The following is a 16213-nucleotide window of genomic DNA, read 5'->3' on the forward strand; positions in this document are numbered from 1 at the left end:
CTGTCCCATCCTGTTACGAAGACCGCTAGAGACAGGCTGTGTAGCCTAGACGTGGCAGATGTCGCAATAGTCTCTCGCCCTTCTCTTCCTGGGGCAAAGCTGTGGTGAATGTAAATGTTGCCCAAATACACATAAACATTAGGCAATGTAGAGACGGTCCATATGGTGTTCACATTTCTCCAAGTGTTCCAGTAGAGTTAGCCACGCTTACAGATTCAAATATTAAAATTCTGTTCACTATGATTCCATAAGTGAGTGTAGGCCTACACAGACTATTTTGCATGCACGGTGCACTACGTGTATGAAATGCATGCATTGAAATACAGCCATTGTAGCTGTGTTGCCTGAGGGCCAATTGAGGAGCAGTGAATCACACTATTGAAGATCATTCACATCCCCCAAATTACCCCCCAGGCAACACAGCAGAGCAGACACTATTTCATTGCAATGCTTGAGTGTCACACATATAGCGCCACTAGGGGGCAATCTTTCACTTCAAGCAACCACCATCAAAACAGTCTATTCAGCTGGATGTGGTTCCGTCTCTCAGGCTCTGAACACTAATTACTCAGTGCACTCTGCCCAATGAAAGCTTTAGCTCTGTGAGTTTATGGCAGCAGTATTGATAGCGAGAGCCGATCACAGGTAACTAATCTCGCTTAGTGAAAAAAGGAGGATGTCAATAGATCCCAGACGCTGATCTAAGGTCAGTTGTGCGGTTTTCTCCCTAGTATTGGGGGAGGTGGAGCTGGTCCTAGATCTACGCATACGGGCTACTCCTAGCTCCCTAGTTATCCGTGTGAGAGGGATTGAGTAAAAGGGCTTGGTCACCCCAGGCCAGGGTAAAGACAGGACATATGGTCAAAGTGCTGTAAGTATGTCAGGAAGAGATAAATATGTGTGTTTACTACACAGTATTAGGAATAGAGATCTGAGGATTCTGTCTGTAGGGATGTCACCCTTTAGTTTGCACTAGGTCACAGCATTGGTTGAGAGAGGGGAGCTATATTATTAGATCATCACTGAGCCTACAGTGATACATTCATGGCGGGAAATAACACACATTGCTTTCATTACACAAATCACCCATTTGAATTGCAAAGCTGCTCAGCTCTGGTCTACTGTTGTCAACAAAGCCAGTCTGAATCCAGCTGCTTTGATTTCTAAAGGGAGGGAGGCTGGTTTGAATCAAGTCTTTCTGCTCTCAACTATGGTTTACCCCCTCTAACTCTAGGCCTCTCTCTCTCTCCAATTCAATTCAAAGAGGCTTTATTGGCATGGGAAACATGTTTACATTGCCAAAGCAAGTGAAATAAACAATGAACAAAAGTGAGAAGACACAAAACAACATCAACAAAAAAATATAATAATTTAACATAAAAAAGATAGACATGTCAAGTGTTATATTTTCAGCTATGTACCGTGTTTTATCAATGTGCAAATAGTTGTGGTACAACTAGTAGGGGAAGATACAGTGGCTTGCAAAAGTATTCACCCCCTAGGCATTTTTCCTACAAACAGACCCCACAGAGCCCCAGGACGGCAGCACAATTAGACCCAACCAAATTATGAGAAAAATATACAACTATTTGATACACTGAAAAGAATCAACCAAAAAACTGAACAAATTAGAATGCTATCTGGCCCTAAACAGAGAGTACACAGTGGCAGAATACCTGACCACTGTGACTGACCCAAAAGGAATAAAATCCTTGACTATGTATAGACTCAGTGAGCAAAGCCTTGCTGTTGAGAGAGGCCGCCATAGCCTGTCTTCTCTCGAGAGCCAGGTCTGCCTATGTGCCCACTGCCCACAAAAAGAGCTGTAAACCAGGAGTTGGAACCAAAATAATTTTCCAGTCGTTTCGTTCTGAACAGAACCAATATTTTTTTCCTTTGTTTCCACTGTTCCGACCAATGTTCTAAACCGGTTCAAACCCCCAAAAATAACCGGTTTATATTGTTCCTTTCTGTTCCTTTTTTAACTTCTTGAAATCAATTTTTTTTTACATTTATCTCATTAAATTACTTCACCAATCAGTGTGGATAGAGCAGGCAAGCTAGTTGTTTACATGCGTGATGAAGAGACAAGTGTAGCCTATGGTGCAAGATGTAACTAAAATTTTACGGCTGGGGAGAGAGAGAGAGAGGGTTGAGGAGCAGGCTTGAAGTGCTATGCATCTTGTTATGACATGCATTATCTGAATTAGGTCCATATAATTATACCTACGAGGAGCGGCTTCTATGAAGGACCATTGAATGTCCTTTGAGCTAGCTAGCGAACAAACTTGAGCTAGCAAGCTAACAAGCTTTTGTGTGCAGTGTGGCACCAGAATTAAAAACCACATCTTGCCTTTTTTGTAGTTTATAAATACAACGTGAAAAGTGACAACTAGGCCTATAGTATCCTTAACTAGCATTGAAAAAGTTAATCCATTCTTCTCTAGCTAATAAATCTATTCTCTAGCTAATCTCCCCATCTTCTGAATCAAGCTAGGAAAGTCAGTACAGTAGCCTATGCTTCGGAGGGGGGATGGGCAGGTAGCCTAAACACGCAGACATGGGCAAGAATGTTCAGCTTGGAGGCAGATCCTGGAATAAGTTTCTGAGTGACCGAGTGAGGGCTTTGTATAGTTGCTTTGTTTTCTGTTTTGTTTAGTGGGACTAGAAAAAAATGCCTAGAATGTAAAATAACGTTTCCATGCTTTTAAAATAAAGGTTCTGTTCTGGAACAGTATGGATCACTTTCATTCCCGGTTCACTTTCTGTTACTTAAAAAAAAAAAATTATGTTCCTTGAACCGGTTTCAACGCGTGGTGGAAACTGAGCAACACTTTCTAACCTCATGCCAAATGTATGACCACATTAGAGATACATATTTTCCACAGACCCACAAAGAATTTGAAAACAAATCAAACATTTATAAACTCCCATATCTGTTAGGCGAAATACAATTTGCAATCACAGCAGCAAGATGTGTGGCCCATTGCCATGAGAAAATGGCAACCAGTGGAGCACAAACTACATTGTACATTTATTTATTTTTTTCATTTTTTTTTGTAAATATTTTAATTTATCTGTTTATTTACCTTCCTCTACTATTCGTACTAGAGCTATGTGCCGGTGGTGCCACGGCACCACAGATAAATTGAAATACATTTCAATACATAAAGTTATAGAATTAGTGCTGTCTGTATAGAAATAAATAAAATAACTCAGAAACTACACCAGGGGTAGGCCTAGAATTTTGCCACAGAGGATCAATAGTTTATGTGTAGCCCAATCCAACAGCCTGGTCTCATAGACTATATGGGGCCAGCCGACTTGTATGCTCTAGTCGGCTGGCCCTCACTACATATTCGTCGCCAGACCCACTGGCTCCAGGTCATCTACAAGTCCATGCTAGGTAAAGCTCCGCCTTATCTCAGTTCACTGGTCACGATGGCAACACCCATCCGTAGCACGCGCTCCAGCAGGTGTATCTCACTGATCATCCCTAAAGCCAACACCTCATTTGGCCGCCTTTCGTTCCAGTACTCTGCTGCCTGTGACTGGAACGAATTGCAAAAATCGCTGAAGTTGGAGACTTTTATCTCCTCACCAACTTCAAACATCAGCTATCCGAGCAGCTAACCGATCGCTGCAGCTGTACATAGTCTATAGGTAAATAGCTCACCCTTTTCACCTACCTCATTCCCATACTGTTTTTATACTGTTTTTATTTATTTACTTTTCTGCTCTTTTGCACACCAATATCTCTACCTGTACATGCCCATCTGATCATTTATCACTCCAGTGTTAATCTGCAAAATTGTATTATTCGCCTACCTCCTCATGCCTTTTGCACACATTGTATATAGACTGCCCATTTTTTTTTTCTACTGTGTTATTGACTTGCTAATTGTTTACTCCATGTGTAACTCTGTGTTGTCTGTTCACACTGCTATGCTTTATCTTGGCCAGGTCGCAGTTGCAAATGAGAACTTGTTCTCAACTAGCCTACCTGGTTAAATAAAGGTGAAATAAATAAAAAAATAAAAAAAAATACGTAACATAGAACATGTAAATCCGGGACACTCAAGTTAGTAGGATATATATGTTACCTTTGGTATTGTTACGCTACAACCTGGTCTCAGAGCATTTTGTATTATTCTGTAATTAAAGCAAAGACACCCAATTTAGTATGATATGGCATGCTCCAACACTCAGACATAATTTACAAACGAAGCATGTGTTTAGGGAGTCCGCCAGATCAGAGGCAGTAGATATGACCAGGGATGTTTTCTTGATAAGTGTGTGAATTAGACAAATGTCCTGTCCTGCTAAGCATTGAAAACGAGTACTTTTGGGTGTCAGGGAAAATGGAGTAAAAAAGTACATAATTTTCTTTAGGAATGTAGTGAAGTAAAAAGTAAAGTACAGTACAGATACCTAAAAAAACGACATGAAGTACTTTCAAGTATTTTCACTTAAGTACTTTACACCACTGTGTAACCATACCAAGAGTAAAATATCATACTAATTTGAGGGCTCTATTTTCGGCTGGCGTTATTGCGACAGTGGTGACAAACACATGTTAGTTTGTAATTTCGTCATGTAAAAAAAACAAACACATTTTTAAAAAACTGGGACACATTTTCCAGTCCGAACTCCAGGTTCGGCAATTTACCTGTCTTATATCAGCTCGCTGACACTCAGATGGGCGAGGTAGAAATATTTTAGGCATGTCCTTAACAACATGACCCAAAGTGCAAATTTCAGGCAGCGCTGATAGTGATATTTAAGACCAAACATAAGCTGGTTTTATAGGTAACACAGTTTGTTATGGCATGCTTTTTGACAATGGAAAAGCAGCCTATCCAGCCGTGACGCACACTGACCATATGTGTAAGAAACAAGAGTAGCCTAATGTGCTTTTGGTGCATGTACACATATTTAGAAACATAAAACAAATGTTTTTTCCCATTATGTTTTATTTGATTCAAAACCAAGCATATCCTCCCCTCCTTTCAATGAAGGCTTTTTTTTGTCTGTCCAATGCAATCGTGAAGTAGCCAAGACTGTCGATAAAGGGTTTGGCTCCTGAGACAGCTTGGAAATACATTTATCACCAAAGCTATATTAAAATAATGGTTGAGAGGAGTAAAACAGTAAGCTGGCATTCCCATTTATCTTAGCCATGCAGGTCCCATTTTGGACCCATGTAAAACCCCTCCACGATGTAGGCTACGTGTCCATGCCCATCATGAAACGAGAGATGAGAACCTCTGTGAATACACAAACCTCGTGTTTCGAAGTTATCTGTAACCTGTAATCATTTCAAGCTCTCCCTTAGGCCCACTATAACGAAGGCTGGTTCAATAGAAATGCTTGTTGTTTTTATCCTGATGATTTTTATGATATCATTACATTTTACATGTATTTATTGTTCTTGTTTTGTTTTTTACAAACAAACTTATAAGAATGATTCACCTTCCTGGTGTTATGGTGTGTAACGCTTGTCGTCTGGGGAAGGAGAGGAGGACCAAGGTGCAGCGTGGTAAGTGTTCATATTTTAAATATTTTAATGAACACTGAAAACAAAACAATAAACAACCAACGAACAGTCCTGTAAAGTACAACACTAAACAGAAAATAACCACCCACAAAACACAATGGAAAACAGGCTACCTAAATATGGTTCTCAATCAGGGACAACAATTGACAGCTGCCTCTGATTGAGAACCATACCAGGCCAAACACAGAAATAGAAAATCATAGACAAACTAACATAGACAATCCACCCAACTCACGCCCTGAACAGACTAAAACAAAAGACAAAACAAAGGAACTAAGGTCAGAACGTGACATGGTGACAACGTCCGTGCCATGCTTGCAATGCAACTTCAGGAGATGTGTGAATGCAATGTGATCTGTAAGATGGTTCCTATTCTGTTCATAAAACACAGGCCTATTTGGGAGCAGTACAATGGTGACTGGACATTCTCCCTTTCTCTTTATATTGGATCTTTGTCCAGCTCCTGTGAAAAGTGTGGATGTCCGTTAAACTCTCCAATTGCATTGTTTTAATATTACATGCCCACGGGGAGAAATTATGGTGCTTGTAAGTGTGACATAGCCCATTTAAAACAAGTTGTTTTGATTAGAATTATTTGTGCTCTTTTTTAGGCCTTATTAATAATTCATGTAATCTTGCTCATTTACAACGTTTGGCATGCCCATGCTCAGCCGTATTGTAATTTACAGTAGACCAGGCCCCTATATCAGTGTGAATGCTATTGAAGCCATGCAATAACTTAGAACAATGTGGACTGCAAATGGGTTCAAGTTAACCTATTTAGCAAATATAGGTCTACATTTAGTTATTTTGTTTCTGTAAGCCATTTAACAAACTATAACGGGCTAACAATGACATTGGAGTTGATTCCAAGAGAATACATAGAAGACCATAAATAAACACATTGGTGCGGCTGTGTATCGGAGGATGCATGGCTCTCCATCTTTGCCTCTCCCGAGTCCATACGGGAGTTGCAGCGATGGGACAAGACTACCAATTGGATACCATGAAATTCGGCAGAAAAAGGGGTAAAAAAAAAAGTTGCCATTGCATTAGGTTTGTTAAAATAGAGTCCTGAGTGTCCTGGATTTTCATTTACTATGTTATGTTATGTCTAGTCTTTGAAACCAGGCTCTGGGGTCAGCTGTTCTGCTGGCTGCTCTGGGGAGCCATTATTCTCCTCTAGTGCTTTCAACTTCTCCTGCCGCTGTGCCTCCTCCTTCTGGGGGGGGGGGTGACTTTCCTCTTGTGCTTGCTTGTCTAGTGTTTCTGGATTGTTCCGAGGAGCTTCTGTTTGTAGTATTTTCATGCATATCTCTCTCTCTCTCTCAAAGGGTACCACAGCAAGGAAGGAGAGAAATGTGTATGTGTGTGCGCCTTGGCTAAACAGGATGTGACACTTCATTCTACCCCACAGTACCAGCTACATGACTCCTACAGTAACAGCCTGGTAGACTGTCACACTGATCACAGGTGACACTTCCTCACATTATGATTCAGACTGTATTACATATTCATACATGATTAATAGATTATGCAACCAATAACCTGCCTTTCGAACAGTCCTGGCTGAACCCTGACTGTCATCACAGCGTCATTAATACGACATGAGACAACACTTTACTAAGTATCCATGTTCCCTGCCCACTCTGCCTATTTCTCTATACAGCAGAGGAAAGGATACCCAAGTAAGGAAGGAAGGAGACTTGGAAGGAGAGAGAGAAGTGCTAAAAGAGTCAGCAATGGAATCTACCCTACTATTAGATGTAACAGTATGTACATTTGATCATACTATTATCCTCCTCCTTATGCTCCGTGTTTCATGAAGAGTTTCTGGCCTACGTGGGCTGGGTGTGTCTGGTTCCAAATCATCCTCACAACTTTGGGTGAAGCCTGAGTGTTGAGCCCATTTGGTTTACCATTGATCACCATGATGGCTACAGTTGGAACCAAATTCACTTCAGCAGGCTCTGGTATAGACCAGACTCTGGACTCAGGCTCTGGTATAGACCAGACTCTGGACTCAGGCTCTGGTATAGACCAGACTCTGGACTCAGGCTCTGGTATAGACCAGACTCTGGACTCAGGCTCTGGTATAGACCAGACTCTGGACTCAGGCTCTGGTATAGACCAGACTCTGGACTCAGGCTCTGGTATAGACCAGACTCTGGACTCAGGCTCTGGTATAGACCAGACTCTGGACTCAGGCTCTGGTATAGACCAGACTCTGGACTCAGGCTCTGGTATAGACCAGACTCTGGACTCAGGCTCTGGTATAGACCAGACTCTGGACTCAGGCTCTGGTATAGACCAGACTCTGGACTCAGGCTCTGCATACAGGGACAGCATTGTCCATAGCAGACTGGAGACTCAGAGGACCTAGAGAGGGCTGGGACCACCTGCACAAAGACAGGCTTTATACAACCCTGCCCCCACCTCACTGGCCTCCTTCTACCACCCTGGACACACACACACACAGAAGCATAATAGTACTTGCACTCATGCACACACACAGAGAACCCCCTCAGCACCCCCTCCATTCTCACACGCACCCTGCCTGGGCAGTACGTCTCAGAGGCCCAGTGTGTGTGACTGCGTCAGGGGTTAAAGAGTTAAGAGGGTATCGTGTAACCGCCACGGTCTGGCCCAGACAAAAGCCTGGATGATACTGATTCAACTCAACAGTCTGCTGCTACTGCTGCTGTGGTTTCCATTCACCCTGCCCCAAACTGACCTGATCACACAGAGGTCAATGCAGATCAACCTATTGTTGCTCTGCATTGTTACAACTAATTGGTTGTTGTCGGTGATGGCCATGAATTTGAATGAGCATTCTGTATCTTTATTGTTACCTCGATTGAACCTTTCAACCCCACTCTTTCCGCTGTGGATTCTTACAACTGTTTGTAATATCTCTGAATTTGAATTGAGGTTTCAGTATTTAGCATTACCTGAAACCTCTCATTCTCTCCCTTCCCTTTCTTCTATAGCTGGTGGTCTGTGAGAAAAGTGTTCCATCTATTCTTTCCACTGAGCTGCGGTGTCCGTCTTCCAATTAATTACGCAACAGTACAGTGAGTAGGCAAACAGAACCGAAAACAGTATTTACCATGAAGGATGGCAGAAACAGGCTGACATACAGTTAGTGTTCCGGTCGTTGGAATAGCCACATTCACACCACCTCTCCCTGTTCTATTGGGTGACAGTGGGTTTGACAATGACATAACGACGTGACGCTACGAAAGGATGAGAATGGCAGAAGAGGAGAGAGCATTATTCATTCTGTGGCTTTGCCAGAGTAAGTGCCAAGATGTACTACGTCAATTAGTACCATGGTCATGTAATCATGTGTTTAAAGGGAAATGCATCGAACAAACAGGCATTTAAGAACAGTGGAGACATTCTAAAAAAACGACATATAGGGAATTCTTATATTATTATATTATTATTATTATATTATTCTTTCCCGCTTAACATTCTTTCACATTTCCCACATTTAACAAGTAAAAGGGGATCCAAATAAACATTTGGGTACTTTCTTTGAAAAGGTCTGCCTCTGACTGGCTAACACACACCCCTCACTCCCTGTAGCTCAGGGTTCTATTACAGAGAACAAAACACAAACAGACCAGAGGAGAAGCCACATTGTTCTCTGTTCCATTCTTACTGGAACCCTTCCGTAGTGAAGGAGACCACACCTCCAATACATCAGATGGAACAGTAAATAAAGGAGGAACACAGGGGAGCTTTTATTGTGGTAAAATAACACATTTCTTTTCGGGAAAACAGTTCCACCTTCACTGTGCTTCTTGGAGCTGACTGAGGTGCTGTTAGATCCATGGTCGTAGACTGCAGTACTCACTAAAGTATCATGCTGACATTGAGAAGTGAAAGGGGACTAATGAAATCAATAACTAATACACACACACAGTCCCGCACTTGAGGAATGCGTGTGTCAGCTGGCAGATGACCAGATGGACGGAACATGCACACACACACACAAATGCTCACACACATGCAAACACACACAAACACACACACATCCCTTATCCCTTGTTCTTATGCGGTAAAAGGAGCTTGGTCTCCACAGTGACCAAACACAAAAAGAAGGAGTCAGGGCAACAAGAGCAGCTGGCCTCCAGAGATAGAGAGGGAGAGAGAGGTGTAGAGTGAGAGGGGGTGTGTGAGGAAAACAAAACAACAACAAAAACAGTGAGAGTGAATGAGTGTGGAAAGACTGCGCCAGAAGAGAGCGACGGAGGGGGAGTGGAGGCAGAGGGGAGGGGAGAGACTTACTGCCAGCGCAAAAGACTAAGGAGAGAGAGCATAGTAGAGGAGGTGCACAGACTCTCTCGGAAGACGAGAGCAGCACAAAGAAGCAGTAAGTGAACACAGACTTTTAAAAGAGAGAAACTGCTGGAAACTGTCATACAGACAACTGACAACCCAGTGAACTAAAGATACAGAACCTTTAAAAGGACGAAGTAAAATCTTTCAGTCTGGAAAACTGGAATAAGCTAATTAGATGAGGTGAAACGGCGTAGAGGAGACCACACAAGGTATAGGAATAAAAAAGAGGGGGATGGTGAAAGAGAGTTTTTAATGGACATTTGAGAAACTTTGAGAGAAGTGGATAAACTCTGTACTGAAGTTGGAGAGACTGATACATTTGCCAAACTCATTCACCCCCAAAGGTAAGATTTTTGATACAGTAAAGTTGCCCTATCAGTGATGTTTTATTTCTTTGTATATCGTTTACACTTGTTTTTTGTTCATGTCTGTCGGACATTAACATGTTCAATTGCTAAGATAAAATACAAACTGTAGTTGTTAACAATTGCTTGTTACATGAAAACAGTATATGCTTGAATATGACTTTCAGAACTTTTCAGCGTTGCACATATTCCGGGAATAAAGTTGGCTTTCAGTGAAACCTTTGGGGTCTCTTCAGACATTCACGTAAAGTAACATGAACCAGGAGAGGGGCCCAGGACAGATTGAATGGGAGAAAGGGGAGAGAGACAGGGTGGGGGGAGAGGATAGAGAAAATAATGAGATGGGGGTAGGATAGAGTAAGATAGACAGACATAGAGAGAGAGAAGAGGGGGACAGCAGAGGTCAGGTCATTCCTCAGAGTTACCCTGGCAAATCCAATGTTATTGGTCACATACACATATTTAGCAGATGCTATTGAGGGTGTTGCAAAATGCTTGTGTTCCTAGCTCCAACAGTGCAGTAATATCTTAACAATTCACAAACAATACACACAATCTAAAAGTAAAAGAATGGAATTAAGAAATATATAAATATTAGGACAAGCAATGTTGGAATGGCATTGACTAAAATACAGTAGAATAGAATACAGTATGTACACGAGCGTTCAAAAGTTTGGGGTCACTTAGAAACGTCCTTGTTTTTTAAAGAAAACCACATTTTCTGTCCATTAAAATAACATCAAATTGATCAGAAATACAGTGTAGACATTGTTAATGTTGTAAATGACCATTGTAGCTGGAAACTGATTTTTTAATGGAATATCTACATAGGCGTAGAGGCCCATTATCAGCAACTATCACTCCAAATGTATCATTTTAAAGGCTAATTGATCATTATAAAACCCTTTTGCAATTATGTTAAGACAGTCGAAAACAGTTGTGTTGATTAAAGAAGCAATAAAACTGGCCTTCTTTAGATTAGTTGAGTATCTGGAGCATCAGCATTTGTGGGTACAATTACAGCCTCAAAATGTCCAGAAACAAAGATCTTTCTTCTGAAACTCGTCAGTCTGTTCTTGTTCTGAGAAATGAAGGCTATTCCATGCGAGAAATTGCCAAGAAACTGAAGATCTCGTACAACGCTGTGTACTACTCCCTTCACAGAACAGCGTAAACCAGCTCTAATCAGAATAGAAAGAGGAGTGGGAGGCACAACTGAGCAAGAGGACAAGTACATTAGTGTCTAGTTTGAGAAACAGATGCCTCACAAGTCCTCAACTGGCAGCTTCATTAAATAGTACCCGCAAAACACCAGTTTCAACGTCAACAGAGTTCCTCTGTCCAGTGTCTGTGTTCTTTTGCCCATTTTGTTCTTTCTTTCTATTGGCCAGTCTGAGAAATGTATTTTTCTTTGCAACTCTGCCTAGAAGGCCAGCATCCCGGAGTCGCCTCTTCACTGTTGACATTGAGACTGGTGTTTTGCAGGTACAATTTAATGAAGCTGCCAGTTGAGGACTTGTGAGGCGTCTGATGGGAAAACATGATGGAAAGCTTAGTGATGGAGACGGGAACACAACCTACTTGTAATATCAGAGTATAGTGAATAATTCCATATAAACATCTTCGTACAGGGATGGTACCGTTTATGAAACAATAAGGGAGATCACAAGACCAATGAGCAGACTGCCCAGACAGTTAGTCTGTAAGTTACTGTAACAGTGGAGGAAACAGTGCACAGGCAGAATGTTGTGTTGCTGCATCAGATATTTGACACAGTGGTGTAACTGGGTAGTTTGCCTCAGTGCCGAGCAGCTTCTCACAAAGATAAGTGATTAGAGAACTAGATAAGTGCAAAGGAAGCATGTACTGTGCACACACACACACACAAACACACATTTGAGTCTAGTATCAACATGCTTTGGATAGCCCACACACAGCTGCTGTAGCTGATGACAGAGCCCAGTCTGAAATGCCAATCCTGAAATAGTCTGGACGGGTTATAATTAAATGACAGTATGAACAGTTCCAGCTACACCAGGACTTCTTACACACATCACACACACACACACAGACAAACACACACATATACACACACACACGCATCAGCAGCCTGATTAGAGGGGTGAGATGTAATGCATGAGCATACAGGCTTTAAAATATAGAGAATGATATAAATATACATAAAACTTAGATGGTGGAGAGTAATTGTAGAGCTTCCAGAACAAATTGCATAGTTGACTAGAGGGGTTAGGGTGGGGTTAAAGGGCTATTTTGTCAAGGGCGAGTTTCATGCAAACGCATAATACTGTCTTTTACCTAAAGAAACACTCAAAAGGTTCACAGTTATAGATGTGAGGAATGAAAGATATCATTCAGGAAAGTTCTTATAGGAAGTGTGTGTGTGCCTAAAGTGTATGCATGCGTGCATGAGCACCACCAACAATCTCTCGTGATGCAAACATCCTCTAATTCTCTCCATGTCTTTGTACCCTAATCCTCCCCTTAGGTGCTGTGCCATAAGTTCAAAGCATTACCCCAAAGCTATTTGGATCCATCCCCAGTCTCCCTCTGTGTGTGACTTGACCAGGGGAATCCAAGATGGAGGTGAGGGAGGAGGTGTTGGACATCCTAAATAAGGTGTGGTCTAAACTACAGAACCTCCCTCAGGCCAACTCGCTGGAGCTGGGGGCCTTCTTCATAATCATCCTCTTCGTCGGTGAGTCAAGGCACATGCCAGTCCATAACCCCAACCCGTAGACATGAAAGGAGCATAAGGCAGTTCCAGAACTCAACTGTTTCAGCCTCGCTTAGTGCTTAGTTATTGTAACATGTTACATACAGTATGTCATGGTGACTGTTTCAATGATAACTGGGTAAAACCACATGAGTTGAATTACAGTGATCACAACTACACTAATGTAATCAGTAATGAATTTTATCATGCAACATTTCAATCTGTTATTGGCAGAGCAACAAGATAGTCTCTGTTTACATACAGTACCAGTCAAAAGTTTGGACACCTCGTTCCATTTAAAAAATAAACATTTTTAAAAACTATTTTCTACATGGTGGAATAATAGTGAAGACATCAAAACTATTTAATAACACATATGGAATAATGTAGTAACCAAAAAAGTGTTAAACAAATCAAAATATATTTTAGATTTGTCAAAGTAGCCACCCTTTGCCTTGATGACAGCTTTGCACACTTGGCATTCTCTCAACAAGCTTCATGAGGAAGGCTTTTCCAACAGTGTTCCCACATATGCTGAGCACTTGTTGGCTGCTTCTCCTTCACTCTGTGGTCCAACTCATTCCAAACCATCTCAATTGGGTTGAGGTCAGGTGATCTGATGCAGCATTCCATCACTCTCCTTCTTGTTAAATAGCTCTTACACAGCCTGGAGGTGTGTTTTGGGTCATTTCCTGATAAAAAAACAAATGATAGTCCCACTAATCGCAAACCAGATGGGATGGCATATCGCTGCAGAATGCTGTGGTAGCCATGCTGATTAAGTGTGCCTTGAATTCTAAATAAATCACTGATAGTGTCACCAGAAAAGCAACCCCACACCATCACCTTCATACTTCATGGTGGGAACCACACATGCAGAGATCATCCATTCACCTACTCTTTGTCTCACAAATACACTGTGGTTGGAACCAAAGGACAGATTTCCACTGGTCTAGATTCCATTACTCTTGTTTCTTGGCCCAAGCAAGTCTCTTCTTATTGGTGTCATTTAGTAGTGGTTTCTTTGAGGCAATTCAACAACGAAGGCCTGATTCACACAGTCTCCTCTGAACAGTTGATGTGTCTGTTAATTGAACTCTGTGAAGTATTTATTTGTGCTGCAATTTCTGAGGCTGGAAACTCTAATGAACTTAACTCTGGGTCTTGCTTTCCTGTGGTGGTCCTCATGAGAGTCAGTTTCATCACTATTCATCACTATTCAATGTACAATGTAGAAAATAGTAAAAATAAGGAAAAACCCTTGAAGGAGTTGGTGCGTTCAAACGTTTGATTGGTACTGTAATAATGTTAGAAAGCTAAATCTCTCTTTCTCTCTCTCTCCTACCAGCCACTTTCCTGTTTATGATGGTTCTATCCTGCGTTCACTGCTGTTGCTGTGGAAAGCCTAAATACCAGGGCTCCCGGGTCCAACCCTTACAGGCTGTCTGAGGAGTAGAGGACAGTGGCCCAGTTGCAATACTTATAAAAATGCACCCTTCCCTCCCTTCAAGGAAGGGAGGAAAGAGCAAATTCAAGGGAGGAACCAAGGAAGTGATGCTCTCTAAAGTATTGTTATTGCCTGAACAATGTAGTTTGGAGGGGACAGACAGACTGCTATGCAACCATCCTGAAGAATCCATGTGTGTATAAAGGCTGAGGAGCAATGGCAGAAGTCATTAAGACTACTCAGCAGTAGTTGTAAACAGGACAATGATGCACTAGGAACAGAGCACTGTGAGACTTGTTTCTGCGCTGTTGTTCTGTCTGACTCGGTCTGACAACACAAACCACACCAAGGTGGACAAAAACAGATCTACACAATTTTTCCCATGTGATTTTAACCTGAAAGAGCTGATAGGTTTTATATGTTGTGTGTTTTGTATAAAAAGATACATTAGAAATTCCTTTAGTTTTGTATCTTGTTCATTGAAAGGTATGTTTTCATGTCCAGAATTTCAAACCCCTCTCTGTTCTCCTTTAAGACCCCACAGTAGTTCTGAAGTTCCAAACTTGTTTTCGTTTAGCTCTGTTTTCCACTGGAATGGGACAAACCAATAGAGAGTGCCCTCTGCTGCTGCAATGAGCACAAAACATTTAGGCCTACTGGGGCAGCAGGTAGCCTAGTGGTTGCATGGGGCCAGTAACCGAAAGGTTGCTGGATCGAATCCCCGAGCTGACAATGTAAAAATCTGTTGTACTGCCCCTGGTCAAGACAGTTCACCCACTGTTCCCCAGTAGGCATTCATTGTAAATAAGAATTTGTTCTTAACCTTTATTTAACTAGGAAAATCAGTCTGTGCCAAAGCAAAAAGTGGTGTTGCGACCAATGTCTAAGAGCATTTCGTATTATTCTGTATGTCAATCCGAAACACCTCATATAGTATGTTATGATACATTTCTTAATGGTATAAATAAAGGTTAAATCATGTTTTTTTAATGTATTAATTAGTGGATGTCTATTACCCATTTCATATGATTTGTTACAAATTACAATTAGTATTATATGTTACAAATGTGCAAAACGTGCAATATGTCATGAATTTGCTAAATGTACAATACGTTACGAATGATCAAAACGTATGATATGTTATGAATTCTAGGTAGGCTGCTAGGTGGCTACCAATAGCTCGCTCGCTAACGTTAGCTAGGCTAGGGATTAGGGTTAGCTAACATGCTAAGTAGTTTCAAAGTAGTTCAAATGTAGTAGGTAGTTGGAAAGTTGCTAATTAGCTCAAATGCTAATGTTGTCCTTGATGAGATTCAAACTTTCAACTTTTGGGTTGCTAGACCTTCGCATTATACGCCTGACCAACCACCCTACTTTTCATTTTTGCCTTGACCAACCACCTGTCTTATGTAACCATACCAAATGCATCTCGGATTTAAGTACAGAATAACACAAAATTCCCTGAGACCAGATTCAGTATTAATGCAGTATTGTAGAAATAGGTCACCTTATAAATTGTGATTTGTGATTATTCGTAGTTATACCATCTCTGACTGTACAGTACTTGATTATAATTCATTTAGAGTGAAACAAGCAGTGTTTTTATCTTATATTGATCTGTGGTTGTTACAGGAGCAATGTGTTTGTTTACAAGTTTAGCTTTACTTAATGTTTAAGTGCTAATAAAACTAAGTACAATAAAGAATTTTAAAAATTGCATTGTGGTTCTTCTTGCTATTAGTACATAAATGATTGAGTGC

At 41.3% G+C, this 16213-nt stretch overlaps 1 long non-coding RNA gene across 1 annotated transcript; it reads left to right on the top strand.

The window, feature by feature from the left end:
• Positions 1-9845: 9845 nt before the first annotated feature.
• Positions 9846-16170, top strand: LOC118357403 (uncharacterized). Its single transcript, XR_004820304.2, has 3 exons — positions 9846-10251; positions 12779-12988; positions 14355-16170. It is a non-coding gene; the product is annotated as an uncharacterized LOC118357403 (long non-coding RNA).
• Positions 16171-16213: the final 43 nt, after the last annotated feature.

This window comes from Oncorhynchus keta, chromosome 24, assembly GCF_023373465.1.
Source record: "Oncorhynchus keta strain PuntledgeMale-10-30-2019 chromosome 24, Oket_V2, whole genome shotgun sequence".
NCBI classification, from domain to species: Eukaryota; Metazoa; Chordata; class Actinopteri; order Salmoniformes; family Salmonidae; genus Oncorhynchus; species Oncorhynchus keta.